A 15509-nucleotide genomic window follows, 5' to 3' on the forward strand; every position below is an offset into this window, starting at 1 on the left:
AAGCCAGTGAAAAGGGTCATGTTAATGCAAGAGAGGAAATTAAAAATGCAATAAAATAAGTTGCCTAGAAAAGATTAAATAAACTTCTGCCTTCTCCTCCTTCCAGAAGGAAAAGAATGGTTTCCCCATTCTCACAGTAGGGCCATTTCACACCATGCGACAGCTGGTTATAAAGTCAGTACAAGTGGTGGGCTAGCTCCACGCCCCATCCCCATTTCCTCCTATGGGTTTGCAGGCAGGGGGTGTGGCTTCACAGGGCACTTCCGGTCACTGGGTGAGAAGATGGACCCCCACAAAAAGGAAGGGGTTGGCCAGTGAGGGATGGGTACCTGCCACTGTCAAGCTAAAATGAACTTCGGTTGTTATTGCTGATATACCGTTTGTTTATTAAACCATTCGGAGCAACCTGGGTTTTTCTCATCTTTCACATGGCCAAGAGGGCAAGATGGGTGCCTCTTCCAGAACAGTAGAATAACCTCTGCCTCTCTTCACATTGGCCGCTTCCCCACCAGACCCCAAGCTCCTGGAAGATGAGACCATGACTCAGGGATAGTAGGCTCTGCATCGGACACTGAGCGCTCGGTAAAGGCTGGCTGGATAAGCGAATGAACGAATGTGCAAAACAGAACATCTCTAAACCAAGCAGCAGCTTGTCAAAGAGTGTTGAACCTCCCTCCCCGACCAACCAGCTCAGCCACTGAAAAACACTTGGGCCCAGTCGAAAGACAGGACACATTTCTCTCTCTCATTCAGGTCCTGAGAAAGGCGCCAGTCCTTTCTTCCGGGGACCATCACCAAAAGGAACAGAATTGTGAGGCTTTAACAAAAACTTAGTCTTTGCAAGAAAAAAAAATCATCGAGCTGGTGTAAGACTCCTGTTGGGTGATTGAACAGGAATCCCGGCATTTCTGTTAAGCATTAAAGACACATAGAATGAGTAAGTGGCCTTCTTGGTGCAAGAAAAGGGACTTGTATTTGGATCTCCAACGCTCTTAAATAAGGGCCAATTTTGATTCTTTCTTTAAAGTGTCTTAGTGAAGCTCTTAAACCACTGAAGATTTTTTTTCTTTCAAACATTTCAAACTCGCCAATTCCCAGTCTCTCAAGGCTTCCACATCCCCTCACTCTGCTTAATCCCTCAGTGAGGGGAATCTCATTTTCTGCCGCTGTGGTCCAGGGTGAACACGAAGGCAACCTTGCTCTGAAGAAAACAGCAGCAAACAAAAATTAAGCCGTGGTTGGATATTTCGGGGAGTGTTTCCTTTTCATTCCCCCCCCCCTCTTTTATCTTAAACGAGTTCTAAGAAGCAAGTCATCAGGCAGAAAATCCAAGGCTTGGATCTCCCAGCCCTGTTTTAATATTCCTTCTGAATTCAAATGAACCATTTCCTTTTACATAAAATCTTCGACAAGGCCACACTTCTTTTGTTATCGGAGTGTTGTCATCGGCAAGCCTGCGTGGCTCTCATATAGGCAATTGAGCACCTGACGGCGCGGGCCTAGATTTGCCTCGCAAATCAGGGCTGCCGGGGGACTCCAGGGAGGACGGCCGGCTCCGGGGACACCGAAGGTGCCTCTTCCAGCAACTTCTCCGGCGGGCCCTGGTTTCTCGGGGCCGCCGGGGCTCTCCTCCCCGGGAAGTCCAGCCCGCCGCAGGGCCACTCGGCGAGCGCATCCTGACCCCCAGTGGCCGGCCCCGTCATCGGACCCGCGCCGGTTCCCACTCCCGCGGATCCCGGCCCCCGGGCCCGTTCGCTTTGTTTGGCAATTAGAGCAAACTTCGGTTCTCACAGAATCCGACCGAGTGGAATTTCGCAACGCGAGTTTCACAAGTCAATTCCCTTGAAGCAAAACCGACGGTTTTCCCTGTGGTTTCACTCCACACCTCTGCGTTGGTTGCTGAACTTCCCCCTCGAGTTTCTCTTCCCACACACACCACTCTACTTCAGAGGCAGCCATGGAGACGGTTTCGGTATGTTTCTGGGGGTCCCCGCCTCGTGCCCGCCCCGGTGCTGAGTCGGCGTTTCCGCGACGCCTCGGTGGGAACCGGCGCGTTTCCGAGCGGAGCGCGGCGCCGGCCCCCAGCCCGGAGGGGGCGCTTGTGGCTCCTGTCCGCCCGGAGCCGCCGGCAGCGCACCACCTGGCTCAGGCTGGAGGGCGGGGGAGTGGAACGCGGAGCGGAGTCAGCCCCACGGCCGGGCCGGCCGGTGGTAGGGGTGCCCGACTGAGCAAGTAAAAGTGCAGCACGCCGCGGGTCGTGGTTATACTGAAAAATACTTGTTGTTTATCTGAAGTTCAAATTCAACTCGGGGTTCTCTTATTTTATCCGGCAACCTCACCTCGTTTTGTGGTTTTACAGACCAGCTGCTGACCGGACCCTTGGATGGTCCAGGGGGCCTGGGTGCCCCCTAAGAGTTAGGCAAGAATGTATACACATATGTTTATATTTATATTCTTATCTATAAATACAGCCTTTCAACAGTAGGAAAATAGACTGTGGTCCTGTTAGCTTCTTCTGAGGATCAGACCTCCCCAGGCATTGGCCCATTTCTCAGACTGTTAGCCCTATTCCTCCTCTCCTCCCTCCCCATCTTTCCAGAGGGGAGGTAGGCCCCTGTCCTGAAGGGGGTCCCTTTCTCACAGTCAGCCTTCCAGAGAATCTGCAACCCGTGTCCTTGCCCACAGATGTTGAAACAAAAGTCACAACCAAGGTAACTATTTTTAGGGGGTACCAGATTAAACCGCAGCTGGGTCTTTAAGAGATAGAAGTGCCTATACTCTGAACTGCTGTTCATATCCACTGAAATGTGAAAAAGGTCAAAAACCCAGTTTTGCATTACTGTTATCTGTCGGCCATTAAAAAAAAACAAAAAGGCTATTGCCTTGGGAATACTGTACATATCTGTTACCAACAACTCTGAAAACCACCTCTGCAAGCTTGTCAGTTAAACCAAATGTTAAATGGAAAATATTTGGCGGGATTTAAAATTAGACCCACACACATTACTTACAGATGTTTCCATGAAAAACACTTGAAACTGAACCACACCAAGTAATAAACCCCACAATGGTGTATTTTTTATACCCCAAGTTAATTTTTATTATATAAGTAGCCATATGAAGAAGGTATTGCATACTGCTTAAATTAAATACGGGGGAATGAAATCAGCAGTATCCCTTTACAGCATATGGCCCAGCAAATCAAATTACAAAGCTTTCCACATCTCATTAACTGCAATGAGTACAGTGAGTTTTCTAATAAGTCACATCTTTTTCATGTGAGTGGTGAGCAGTGACTTATTGTAAGAATTCACAGGATGACCCTTGTGCTGAAATTAAGAACTAATCTAAAATGGACAGGGTCATCTGGTCAAGACTGATCATAACATTTCCTCATTATTGTTTTAGTTGGCATTGAAGCATATGTTTTCCTGGTGCCCCAGCTGAAAAATGCCTTTGATAATTTCACTGACAGCAAATAACCCACACACTGCCATTTAATGAGTTCGGGCAGAATTAGCTGACAATAAAGAATATAGTATAAATGTTTTTATTAGAACTGATTTATTTTTTAGCTGCAAAAAAAGAAGAAGAAGAAGAAGAAGAAGCCACATTGAAATGCTGAACTGACTTCTCCCCTTCGAGATGGCCCGGATGGCCTTGGCCATGATGCAGGTGAAAGGCCGAGGTGTATACTGTGAGCCCAGGGCCGGCCAAGACTGTGCCTTTGGGCTGCAAATGGTGAAAAGGCAAATACCAGCTGGAACCCACACTCAGATGTCGGGTTCCTCCTTTACACAACAAGGAAAAAAACACTTCTATAATCGCTCATCATGTGGCCTTTGGTTGAGATGAATTACCAATTTACAACCTCTTGTGTTTGGAGAGAAGCAAACTGTGCTCTTCTGAGGCGAGAATCAGGAACCTAAAATCATTCAAGCCTTCTTGTTTATAAGGCCAGAGTGAGGCCAAAAATCCACTTCCTTCTGTGCTCTAAGCCCTTTCAACGACGAGTTTCTCACCATCTGCACTAATAAATATGGACTGGTGTGTGTATAACCATACACTGAGGAGAAGGGAAGAGTGAAAGGATTTTAAATGGTTGCAAATTGCTCTCCTGCTGAGATAACAGCAGTTTGCATGTGAGCCTCAGTTGTTACACGTTAAGAATGGGCATTTGGCTTCTTTTCACACAGCTGTGAGAGAAGGGGTAGGTTTCTACTAGAGAGAAAAGGGGTCTGTTCTTCGGGAGACAGGCTTGCCAGTGGCATCTTGCCCAGAAGCTCTTTCTTCACAGCTCCAACGGTGGGGACTGGAGACAGGATAGGCAGACCAGTCCCGGTGCTGGGAGGGGAGGGGATCATGAGCACTGGTGAGGTGAGCCCTGACACGGAGGGGGGAGGCCATTCGCCCCAAGCCTCAGCAGAGACCAAAGGTATCAAAATGGAGGCAAGACCAGGAAGTTGATGTAGCCAGCGTGTAAGAAAGTTATCCTTGAGGCCAAGATGAGTTGCTGGAAGGATCTGGAAGCTTAGGCACACGTGGTCATAGGAAAATCTGCCCGGGGAAGATCTGTCCAGGCAAAAAAAAAATCACCAGTAAGAAAGTAGTGGAGGTTAGCAGGGCCTGGCCGGGAGTGCAGCATAGGAAAATCTCCCAGGGCCCCCTGAGACTCAGCGGTGTCCTCCCAGACAGAAAGAAGGGACTCCCTGTGCACAGCAGAGTGCAGTAAGGAATTATGGGAGCTTCCGAGAGACTGCCTGGCAAACTGGAAAAGTCACAGAAGCAGGAGAACAGCCACATAAAGGAGCACCTCTGAATATCTGTACATCAGGGGCGCACTCTGGTAAATGCTAGGGAGCATAGAAAGACCCTTCGGTCCGAGCCCTTCTAAATACAGCCTCCGACACAATGCCGCCCACTCCCCGGTGGGGTATGGAACCCGAGTCTCCTCGCTCCCCTCTCAGGGGATGAACATGTGAGACGAGAGGGCCCCAGGAAGCAAGGGGGACGCTGAAGCATCACGTCCAAGGGAGGAGACAGACCCTGAGAACTGGAACGGAAGCAAAGGGTCAGCCACTGAGCCCAGGCCGACAGTGGGACTGGGTTTGGAAGACAGGGGCCAGAAAGATCACTAAGGAGAGGAGACACTTGAAAAGCAGCTACAGCTGAGCCCGTAGGAGGAGAAGGAGCTGGTAAGGGTGCCAAGTCTTCCGGGATACCCAAGACGAAATGCTGGGGCAGGGGCCTGCAGGTGTTCAGTACAATCCCTGGTGTTAAATACAGTCCTTCTCCCCCCTAATCCCTGGTGAGCGGGGATCAGTAGTCCCCCCCCCAAAGCAACTGTTCAGGAGAATGGCACAGGGTTCACCTGTAGCATTCTTCTAGGTCTTCAAAATGAAACCCTCATTAGTCTCCCTCATCTAATGTGGCCTTGCTGTTGTAATTGAACCTGCCAAGCCCTCAGTTACGCGGACCCTAGCTACCTACCTGGAACGGAGACAAGGACAATCCCTGAGTATTGCTAGGTAACAGTAACAAACTAACTAATATTTGCACAACTTCACAGTTTACAAGGTGTTGTCATAGCGTTTCTCATTTGCCCGTCATTACCATGCTACAAGGGAGGCAACGCGGCCGTAGCTAGGAAGTGAAAGAGCAGATCTCAGACCTGAGTCTTCAGATTCCCAGCCTGGTGTCATTTTTTATTACAGCAAATAGCTTTTATGTACTATTAAGATAACACAAAAATGGGGGCGCCTGGGTGGCACAGCGGTTAAGCGTCTGCCTTCGGCTCAGGGCGTGATCCCGGCGTTCCGGGATCGAGTCCCACATCGGGCTTCTCCGCTGGGAGGCTGCTTCTTCCTCTCTCACTCCCCCTGCTTGTGTTCCCTCTCTCACTGGCTGTCTCTCTGTCAAATAAATAAATAAAATCTTTAAAAAAAAAAAAAACACAAAAATGCTCTGGCAGTCTGAGGAAATATCCGTGTTCTGCTCTCGAGAGAACGTATGCAGGGCTTGAGGCAAAGTTCTCCAGAAGAGCCCATCCTCTCCTAACTTCCCTCAGAATGCATCTAAATCAAAGTGTATCTGATGGGCCGTCTGCCTTTTTTCCTCCCTGGCTGGTACAGACAGGACAGTCTTGCCAAGATGACATCCTTAAGACAGATGATTTCTAGGACACTCCCTGCCCACCTCCTTGGGGGCTGCTTGGTGACTGTGCTTGGACTCAGAGCCATAGTTCCTTTTGTGGTAAAAGAAGAACATAAGAAAACAAATCATGCAAAGACTTGAATGACAGATGAAAGGACCATAATAATGAAACTGCGTGGCTTTTAAAGCAGCGTCAACCAGGGAAACAGCCCAAAGGACCTGCAGCGGAGTTACCAGGCGGTGCCCTCCGTCTGCGCCTCTGCCTTCCTCCCCCCACTTCTTCCTCTGTTTCTCCGTCTCCCTATTGATGATGCTCTGCTCAAAGGCGCTTTCTACAGACAATAGGAAACTCCCTCCTCTCTGCATGCTCGCCCCCAGCTTTGGCTGGTGAGCAGGGCCCAGCTTAAAGAGGGTCCTTGTGGAGAAAGGCTCCAGATGAATCTTAAAGGTTAGTTGTGCAAGTAGATTATAAAAACTCTGCTCCGTGTAGGAAGCTTCGGAGGCCTTGTCCTCTACCATAGTTTCCGGAACTTGGTATTAGACCCTCCCTATCCATTTACCCAAAGCAGCCAGCCAAGCATAGTACAGAATACCCAAGGCACTCTTACGCAGATAATGGACACAGGCATTATGTTAATGAATAGGAAAACAGTTTAAACCTGGGAAAACATTCCTCCTCTTCCTCCTTTGCTCCTTTCCCTGACCTCCCAAATGCTACCATTTGGCCCTGCACTATTTCTTGAAGCCAGCCTTCCTTCATTCCCGCCAACCGTGGCTTCTGACGGTCCCCCCCTTCTCCTTCCCGGCATCTCCAAGCATCTGCCTAAGATACCCCCAAGTGCTGGGAGCATCTCCTTCATGTTTTCTGTGCTTTTCCATTTTCCTTTGAAGTGCCTCTCCCTGAGTCCGGGAAGACTTCGTAGTACCGTATTCCCAGAACCGCAGATTGCCAAAGCCTTGACATGCACGCTGTGTGTGATTGAAACATTCAACAATTATTTACACATTAAGATTCATACAATCTTCGGGGCTGGAAGGGGCACTTGAAGCAGAATTTGTCAGTTTTTGAAACATTTCTCTAGCTTCTGACAACTTTCGTCTGTCATGTGAAGGTTCTGGGCCTTTGTTTCTACGGCTCTAGAAATCGGCAGCTTGCTTCACGTCGCAGAGTTGGAGTTCCAGTACTGAATTCTGGGCCAGAGGTGCAGATCCCTCCCTTCTTAGTCCACATTCTTCATTCCATCCTGCTGTGGCGTGTAAGCATGAGCAGGCTTGCCTGCCCCCACTCTGTTAGAATGCTAATCAATTTGAGACCAAGGAGCAATTCCTATCTTTATACCCTTAGATACTGAACATCGCACTGGCTACTGAACTGCGTTTTCTTGATTGCGAGTGCACGCACTCTGCCTTACCCCTACCTGCACCCACCCACCACAGACCACCACCCTCCCTTGGTGCGTTGCATGTCCAAGATGCTTGACATATGCTTCTGAATGACTACGTGAAGGAAGCACCTCCCACATTTGGTTATCTCAATGAGCACTGCTTGCCATTTGATTGGAACCAGACTCCCTAATTCTTACGGTAGGTTCACCTGCCGCATGTCCTCCCATGGTCTGGGCTCCACCACTACGTAGCTGTATCACTCAGCAGTCACACAACCTCGCTTCACCTGCCTCACTCGCATTTCTTCATCTGTAAAATGGGGATAAAATAGTACTTACCTCATAGGGTCACAGCCAGGATTAAATGAGAGAATCCACAAAAAGCCCTGAGAAGAGTGCCTAGCAATACATAGCAAAATGCTCAGTAAAAATTAGCTACTGTTATTTTAAACTTCATCTAGCATAAGCTCCATTACCTATCACTGTGATTCTTTTTTTTTTTTTAAAGATTTTATTTATTTATTTGACACAGATAGAGACAGCCAGCGAGAGAAGGAACACAAGCAGGGGGACTGGGAGAGGAAGAAGCAGGCTCATAGCAGAAGAGCCTGATATGGGGCTCCATCCCGTAACGCCAGGATCACGCCCTGAGCCGAAGGCAGACACTCAACCGCTGTGCCACCCAGGCGCCCCTATCACTGTGATTCTTATTTAATTTGTTGACTTTTCAAAAAGACAGTAAGCTCGTGTCAGTCTTGGTCTTCTCCCCAGCACGGTGCTGTGGCAGGGGTAAGTGGACGATAAATGCCCGAATGTATCCATCCATGCAAGGGTGGGAATACTTTATGGCTGACACACATTTCCACAACCTTTGGACGCTCTAAATGATAGCGTTGACTCATGCTCCTACACCATTTGAGAAGATGATGGACCAATAACCAAGTGGTTAAGAGCACAGACAGCAAAGCCAGAGAGAATGGACGTGAATCCTGGCTCCACCACATAACAGAATGTGATCTTTTGTGACTTAACTTCTGTGCCTCTTTCTCCTCACCTGTAAAACGGGAATAATAATAGTAGCAGTAGTACCGACCTCCGAGGGGTTTCGTGAAGATTAAATGTTTGAGAAGCCCCCAGAATTATGTCAATGTTAGTGCTATTGTCATCAGTAGGAACATCACCTGAGAGTACAGACATGACACAAAGAAGACTCGAGTGTGAAAACAGGTGTGTAGCCCTGTGCTCGCAGCAAAACATCGTGTGGCGATTACAGAGACTCTGTGGGGACGCTGAAAGGCAGCGCTCAAAATAAACATGAAACTGTGCCGTGACGATTTAGCCATCATTGATATACTGTTGGGATATTTTAGGGTCACACAATCAAGGCCACACTTGAGGGGCAGGGGGCTATGGGAGAGGGTTTTCAGGAGAGGGTCTGATGTGCAAAATGCAAACACCGCCCGGCCCACCAGCTCCCACCGCGAACCCCGCACTCCAGCCACATGGAGGCACATCTGTGGCCCAGCATCTCTCCTCGACTCCCGTGGCTGGGACCACTCTTCCCTCCTTGCCAGCTCCTCCTGACCTGGGTTTTCTCATCATGCTCCAGTTCAAGGCCCCTCCAGAAACCTACTCTTCTTTGCTGCGGTGTCTCCAAAGCCGCGGGGCTCAGGGAAGCCCAGCTGCCAAGACAACATCGGCCCTCTAGCCAGGCGTCACTGTCGCGGGACCGCGCAGCGGCCGGGATGCCTAGAAGGGCAGCAAGCCGGCTCCTCCCCGGCTTGCCTCCCGCTCTGGTGACAGGGGCATCCTCCGCTCTGGGAGATCTGGGGCTCTCCGTGACTTCAGGAAACTTCCGGAAAAGACATCTTAAGTCTCAGAGCAATTGAAGAGCCAGAATGGGACTGGAGGAAGGAATGTGGAGAGCTTTGCAGCTTCTGTGTTCTACTCCACATCGCCGAGACAGCTTCCGCTCCCCCTGCGGCCCAAGCCCAGGGGTGATTTGCCCCTCACCACACTCAGCCACAGTTTGCTTTGAAATGATTCGCGATTAGCCATCTCACCACTATCTACCTGCCTCAAGATTAGATGCTGCCCTATCTTACAACCCTCTCCGAAGGGCCTGAAATCGAAATCTCCTCTTGAATGGAATTTATCTGTGCATATGTACCGTGGCTTCTTATCAGAGAGCTCTTTTTTCAAGTCTTTGCTTAATCTACCTATCTGATTTATGAAATGCAAATTATATTGCACATCGTATGTTAGGTGCAGAAAGAAAATTACAACAGAACATGTGTGTTTCTGCTACATCGGTACCTTATTGGTTATATCTACTGCTGATCATGACCTTGGGATGTCTATTACCCCTGCCCCTTGCCCACGCACACGAATCCAAGCGGGTCTCTGCAGATGCATCATGAATGGACCAACTTTGTTCGAGACGCGTGGGTCTTACGTAATACTACGGTTAAACACTGGGGTGCCTACTTAAGTCATCTTAGCAAGATGTTAATAAATGAATATCATTTCCTTGGGACAGCCCAACTATCGAACCATGATGGCAACAGGAAGGCAGACAGAGGTGCCCGGCTGCCAACAGAAGTTAAAGAATTTGATGTCAGGAAGTGTCTCAGAAAGGACCCAGAACGTGGCCCATTAGATTTCTCACTCAATAGAGCAGCGTGGAAAGCTCCACTCAGCTCGTCATGTGCTTAGCGCCTGAGTCTGGGGGTCAGATTCCATCCATGGAACATACAATTTAAAACATCTTTTTAAAGGGGATGATGTCTCTGTTTAAATTGGCCAGGCAGTGGTATAAAGGACGAAATCAGAATTCTTCATGGCCTTCCCATGAGTGTCGTCATGCTCTTTGGGGAGACAGGGAAGGGAAGGGTGTAGTCACGCGGTCAGACTGGGCCGGCTTTGCGGCACGGCGCCTCCGGAATACAAGACGGGCACGAAACCTCTTGAAGCCGCTGGGAGTCCAAGGTAAGCTGCTTCACAAACACTCAGCCAATAATAAAATGTTTTGAAAAGCACTTAAGCTTAATGGGTTGAGGTGTTAACTCAGTGGAAGCGTCTGTTACTATGGAGAGGGACTGTGAGAACAGGGCAACGCAATGCCACGGGGCCCGGAAGGGAAGGCCATCAGGAGCAGTCACGCCTCACACAGCAAACACAGAACAAGAGGGCCTCCTGTACACAGCGGGCGGTACCAGGATGGTCTCCGATCCCTTGATGCCTCTTGGTTTGAACCAGGCTCCTTGAGTCACTACTGTGCCCAGGCCTTCTATGGACCAGACCTTCCAGGACCTATGCCGATTCTTCCAACCCCTCTTGTCCATTTGCTCAGAGCCGAGGACCATGCTGACATGTATAGCCTGGCTGGGGCCTGCTGGCATCACACGTTTTCATGTTCCGCTCCTCCAGAGTCTCTGACACCAGCCACGCCATAGAAACATCATCAGACCCAGGAGGTTCTCCGGCAAGAATGGTGATTTGAGCTCTCCGTGACTACTCACTTGGTGATTCGTCTTTTTATAACGTTGTTTCCTATCAAACATAGCATCCGTTGCCTTTGAAAGGATTGCAGTCTCCAGACTTCCTGTGATGGCATCATACCCTGAGCGCTCGCGTTCTAGCAGCATGCCCTCTGGCAGCCATTCTAGTTCCGGGGCTGTGCATCAAGGGGGAGAACTGGTTCATCCTAACACCATTTGACACATGCCTTCCTGACAGTCTTCTATGATTCGAGGCACTGGGAGGGGCTGAGTTATCAGCCAGCCAAGTGCCTTCCTGACCCATACTGTTGAGTCATCTGAACAGTATTCAGAACCGTTGCTGTTGGCTCAGCAACAACTTAATACTCTCAAATTTATTCTTCGTCAGAAGGACCCAGTCTTTTAGCCTGAGATTCATAACATTCTTTGAACAGATAATATATATGTGTTTTTTAAATGTAAGAACAAAACAACATAATTATTTGTCTACAGAATAAACAGACCTCTGCCAGCCCAGGTAGAGATGATGAGAACTAGGGTTTGATTTTTCTAATTACACACAGCTTTTGGATCGGGGTGGTCGAAAGGATACTTTATTCCTCTCCCCGTAGTCATGATTGCTCTGTTGCAGCTAAACAAACTCTAATTCATTAAAAACTGGGACAAGAAACAAAAGAGAAAATGAAATAATGGCTTCTACCGGCCTTTACAGCCCTACGGGAATCTCTGATTAAATGTGGCACCTGGGCCCTGCTAGAACGTACGCTCCACGAGAGCAGAGGCCCGGCCGGCCGGCTTACAGATGCCTGCCCGGCACCTACCTGAGCACCTGGCGCAGTGAGATCATGTAGCAGGTGTCTGCTCAGTGAAGCAAGGAATGAATGAATGAATGAATGAATGAATGAATGAATGAATGAACGAACCAGACCACAGTCATCAAGAGCAGCAGAGGGGCCAAATGTGAGAGTGCATAGCGTAGGCAACTGAAATCAAACACCTTGGGTTGAGTCCCGAGTCTTCTGACTGGAGTGAACTTGAATAAATTACCTCACTTCTCTGAGCCATTTCCTCGCCATAAAATGGAAGTAACAAAAATATATATTCCACAGGGCTATTTGCAGAATGAATGATAAAATTCCTGTGAAGGTATTTCATAAAGTAGCAGTTGTCCACACTAGCACTTGGGAAGTTCCCTTATATTCCACTGGCCCACTTGCTCCCCTGCTCCAAGTATCTGCCGTCTCCGCTTCCTCCCCATTCCCACACCACTGCCTTAGCTACAGGATTCATCACCCAGATAGCTCTTGTCTCTTCCTAATGGATTCCCTGCCTTGAGCCTAGCTCCTCTACGGCTTCCTGCTGCCAGTAAGCTTCATGGGTAAGTGACCAGTGCGACTGAATGGGGCCCCATTCTCAGAAGGAACCCCTCCTTGAGGTTTCATACACTGTGGTTGCCATCTTGAAATTCTTAATAATTTAGTGTTTGGGAAGTGAAGTTCATGAGACAATGAACTACGTGCTGGGGACTTAGGGCCTTGGCTCATGTGTGCCACACCTTCCACCACCTTCTACCTCCTGGGACGGCTTCTCAGCCATCCACTTACCTGCATTCTGGCACCATGCCCAGGATCCCTTCTCCATAACGCCTTCCAGTGACCACTGCCAGCTCCACCAGCAGCAGAGGCCTGGGCACAGGTGTGGGAGGGTCAGGGTTGGGCGAGCATCCCTCTCCATGTCTGGGGGGATGGGCATGGTGATGGCTCTCTCCACCCTGGGCTGACAGTGCCACCATGCATTTGGCAGGTGACTTTGTGCAGGCAAGCCTTGCAACCACCCCAGACCCAGACACCTAGTGCATCCTGACACACACGTTGTAATACCCTTGTGGGGGCATCTGCCTGCCGAGGGTGAGGGCATCAGGCCTCTGGGAAGGGGAGATGCCTGGCTCCCTCTGGAGCTGGGGCACAGCCCATTGGTCCGGCAGATACTGAGAGTGGGAAGCAGCAGCTCATGGACCACACATGTCCCAAGTCTTGGAGTAGGGCCCCAAGATTCTTTGAATGTCTCCACTTGCCCCATAGGTATCCCTGTGCCTGACAGAGATAACATTAAATAGCAAATTTTAAAAAATACCATGACCAGTTGAGAGACTACAGAATAAAGGGGGAAAAGCTCTTTATTTTAGTAGCATTAACAGTAATTTTTTCTTGTTTTTGAATAGAGGGCCCCACTTTTTATTTTGTACTGGGCCCCAGGAGCTGATTGTAGCTCCCAGTATGACCCTTCTAAAGCTTGCCCTGAATGCGTCACTCACCTGTGAGACTCCTTCATTACTTATCCATAATGTGGGCCCTAAAGTTCAAGCTTCCTGGTTAGGGCCCCAGACCCTTCCTCATCTGGCACGTGGTAACTTCCTCCTTCCTTTCCACTCATCCACGCTTACCATTCTCCTTGGCCATCTTGAAATATTAGTAGCTTCCTGAATGTTCTTGTCATTGGTCCTCATATTCTTACCATTCCCCTACCCCCACTTTTATCCAAGTCCACTCAAGCCTCACTTCCTCTCATGGTCTTCCCTGACTGTCCCCAGACCCCCAGGCTGAGTCAGGTGCTCCTTGCTGAGCTCCTGCACTCCCCCCCACCCCCAAAGGAGAAAATTGTCATGACTCTTATCACTCTGTCCTATAATCCCTGAAGTTCCTACCTGGCCTCTCCACCAGACTCATGCAGCCTGGTCCTGATAACAGGGATCCTGTCTTACATGAATTTCTATTCCTAGCACCAGGCATAGTGCTGCCACTTTTGGGGAGAACTAAATTCAGTACTAAGCTGGACATGCTGGCCCTCTCTGCTCATTCCCTTCTCTGCCTACTGAGTGAGGTGATCTGAATTGAACAAATCACAGCAGCCACTTTCTCCAGAGACGAGTCTTGTCAGTAACAAAGACGCCCAAGGTAGCATTTTCAACCTATTTTACAGACCTACCCCTTTCTGACCTGGCAAACTTCAATGACCCCTTGGGTTTCAGCCCTTGCTTATCACCAAGCCTCAGCCACAGAAATTGGAGATAGAAAGCATTTTCTTATGAGAATAAATCATTTGTTCTCTTCGGCACATTCATAAAGCTCTAGCAAGTCAACCCCAGACGTTGGATCCTCCCTCTACCACTTTCCTATGGAGATTAATGCCCCATATACTAGGAAGCATGATCTTGGACCCAGAATCTTAACATAAGCTATTTGATCATCTGGTCCTTATTTGATAGTTGCAGGAGGCCAAGTGGCTGCCCCTGATTCCGAGCCCTTGCTCCCTCCACTGCTCTATATGGGCTTTTGTGAACCAGGCTTTTAATGCTCTCTTTGCCCATCTCTCTTTGAAGATATAAAGTCATCTTGCTTCTGGGTTTCTTTTCTTCAGCTTCTCTAGACCATAGTGTAATCCCGTCAACTGTCTAGTAAATCAAAACCCATCAGTCAGTACTAAATGAACCAGGAGTCTGGCATTTTCTATTGTCATTTCGCATCGGTGCTTCCCTCCTTCCACCCCCAAATGTCCCTCAGGTGGTTTTGTAAAAATTGGGAAGGAGGAAGGAGGAGACTATCGATAGCCATCAGTGATGAGACACTATAGTTCACTAAAGTGGGGGAGAACCGATGATAAAGAAATGATCCTTGTTGACATGCAATATTGACACAGTAGCCACACAAACCACACTCATTATCTCCCTCAACCAGCTGCCTCCTTGCTTTTGGGAGTAGCGCAATTGCTGCCACCATGATTTCATGAACGATCCCCTCGTTATTCCACCGCCATTCATGGATTAGTTAATAAGCTAGTAAGTTTCTGTTCCAGGCAGAGAGCAATATGCAACTCAGAAGCTTTCCAAACAGTCTGGAAATGGGTAGTTTTATTGTACTCATCCCTAGTCACCTTGCTAACAGCCTCGGGCTTCAGAAATGTCGTTAAATATTCCTTTCAAGAAACACAGGAACCCCTAAATGTGGCCCTCGTCCGCCCCGCCCCTCCCGCACTGGTTCCATCCTGCAGGCACGCTCTAAGCGCGGAGAAACGTGGCCGGGAGAGAGTTAGACTGTTTAGTGTGATGCAATACAGCCTGCTCAACTTTTGCATAGCAATTCAGCAAACACAGTTTTAAGCATTCAATTCTACTTCTACAGCTTCTTAAAATTCCCTGCAATATAATTATACTGATGGGAATGCAGAAAGATAATTGCTTTTAGAGGAAAGTTTCTCCTTTGTTCCATGTTCATCTGGCTTCCAGAAATGGAACAAGAGCCCTTGAACAGCAGAAATACGCATCCATGTGTCTCTAGTTATCATTTATTTACAAAGATAGACCTTGACAAATGTAATTTGTTCAATAAAATTAAAAGGATGCACGATAATTCACTTAGACAAAGAGACTTGAAAGGGGACGTCATCGGCAGCAGCGCCGTCCATCATTCCAAAT

At 48.7% G+C, this 15509-nt stretch overlaps 1 long non-coding RNA gene across 1 annotated transcript; it reads left to right on the forward strand.

Annotated features, from left to right (window-relative positions):
* Nucleotides 1-1714: 1714 nt before the first annotated feature.
* On the forward strand, nt 1715-5960 carry LOC130543438 (uncharacterized). The gene is made up of 2 exons (XR_008958790.1): nt 1715-1972; nt 3576-5960. It is a non-coding gene; the product is annotated as an uncharacterized LOC130543438 (long non-coding RNA).
* The last annotated feature ends 9549 nt before the right edge of the window (nt 5961-15509 follow it).

This window comes from Ursus arctos, unplaced genomic scaffold (genome assembly GCF_023065955.2).
Source record: "Ursus arctos isolate Adak ecotype North America unplaced genomic scaffold, UrsArc2.0 scaffold_12, whole genome shotgun sequence".
NCBI classification, from domain to species: Eukaryota; Metazoa; Chordata; class Mammalia; order Carnivora; family Ursidae; genus Ursus; species Ursus arctos.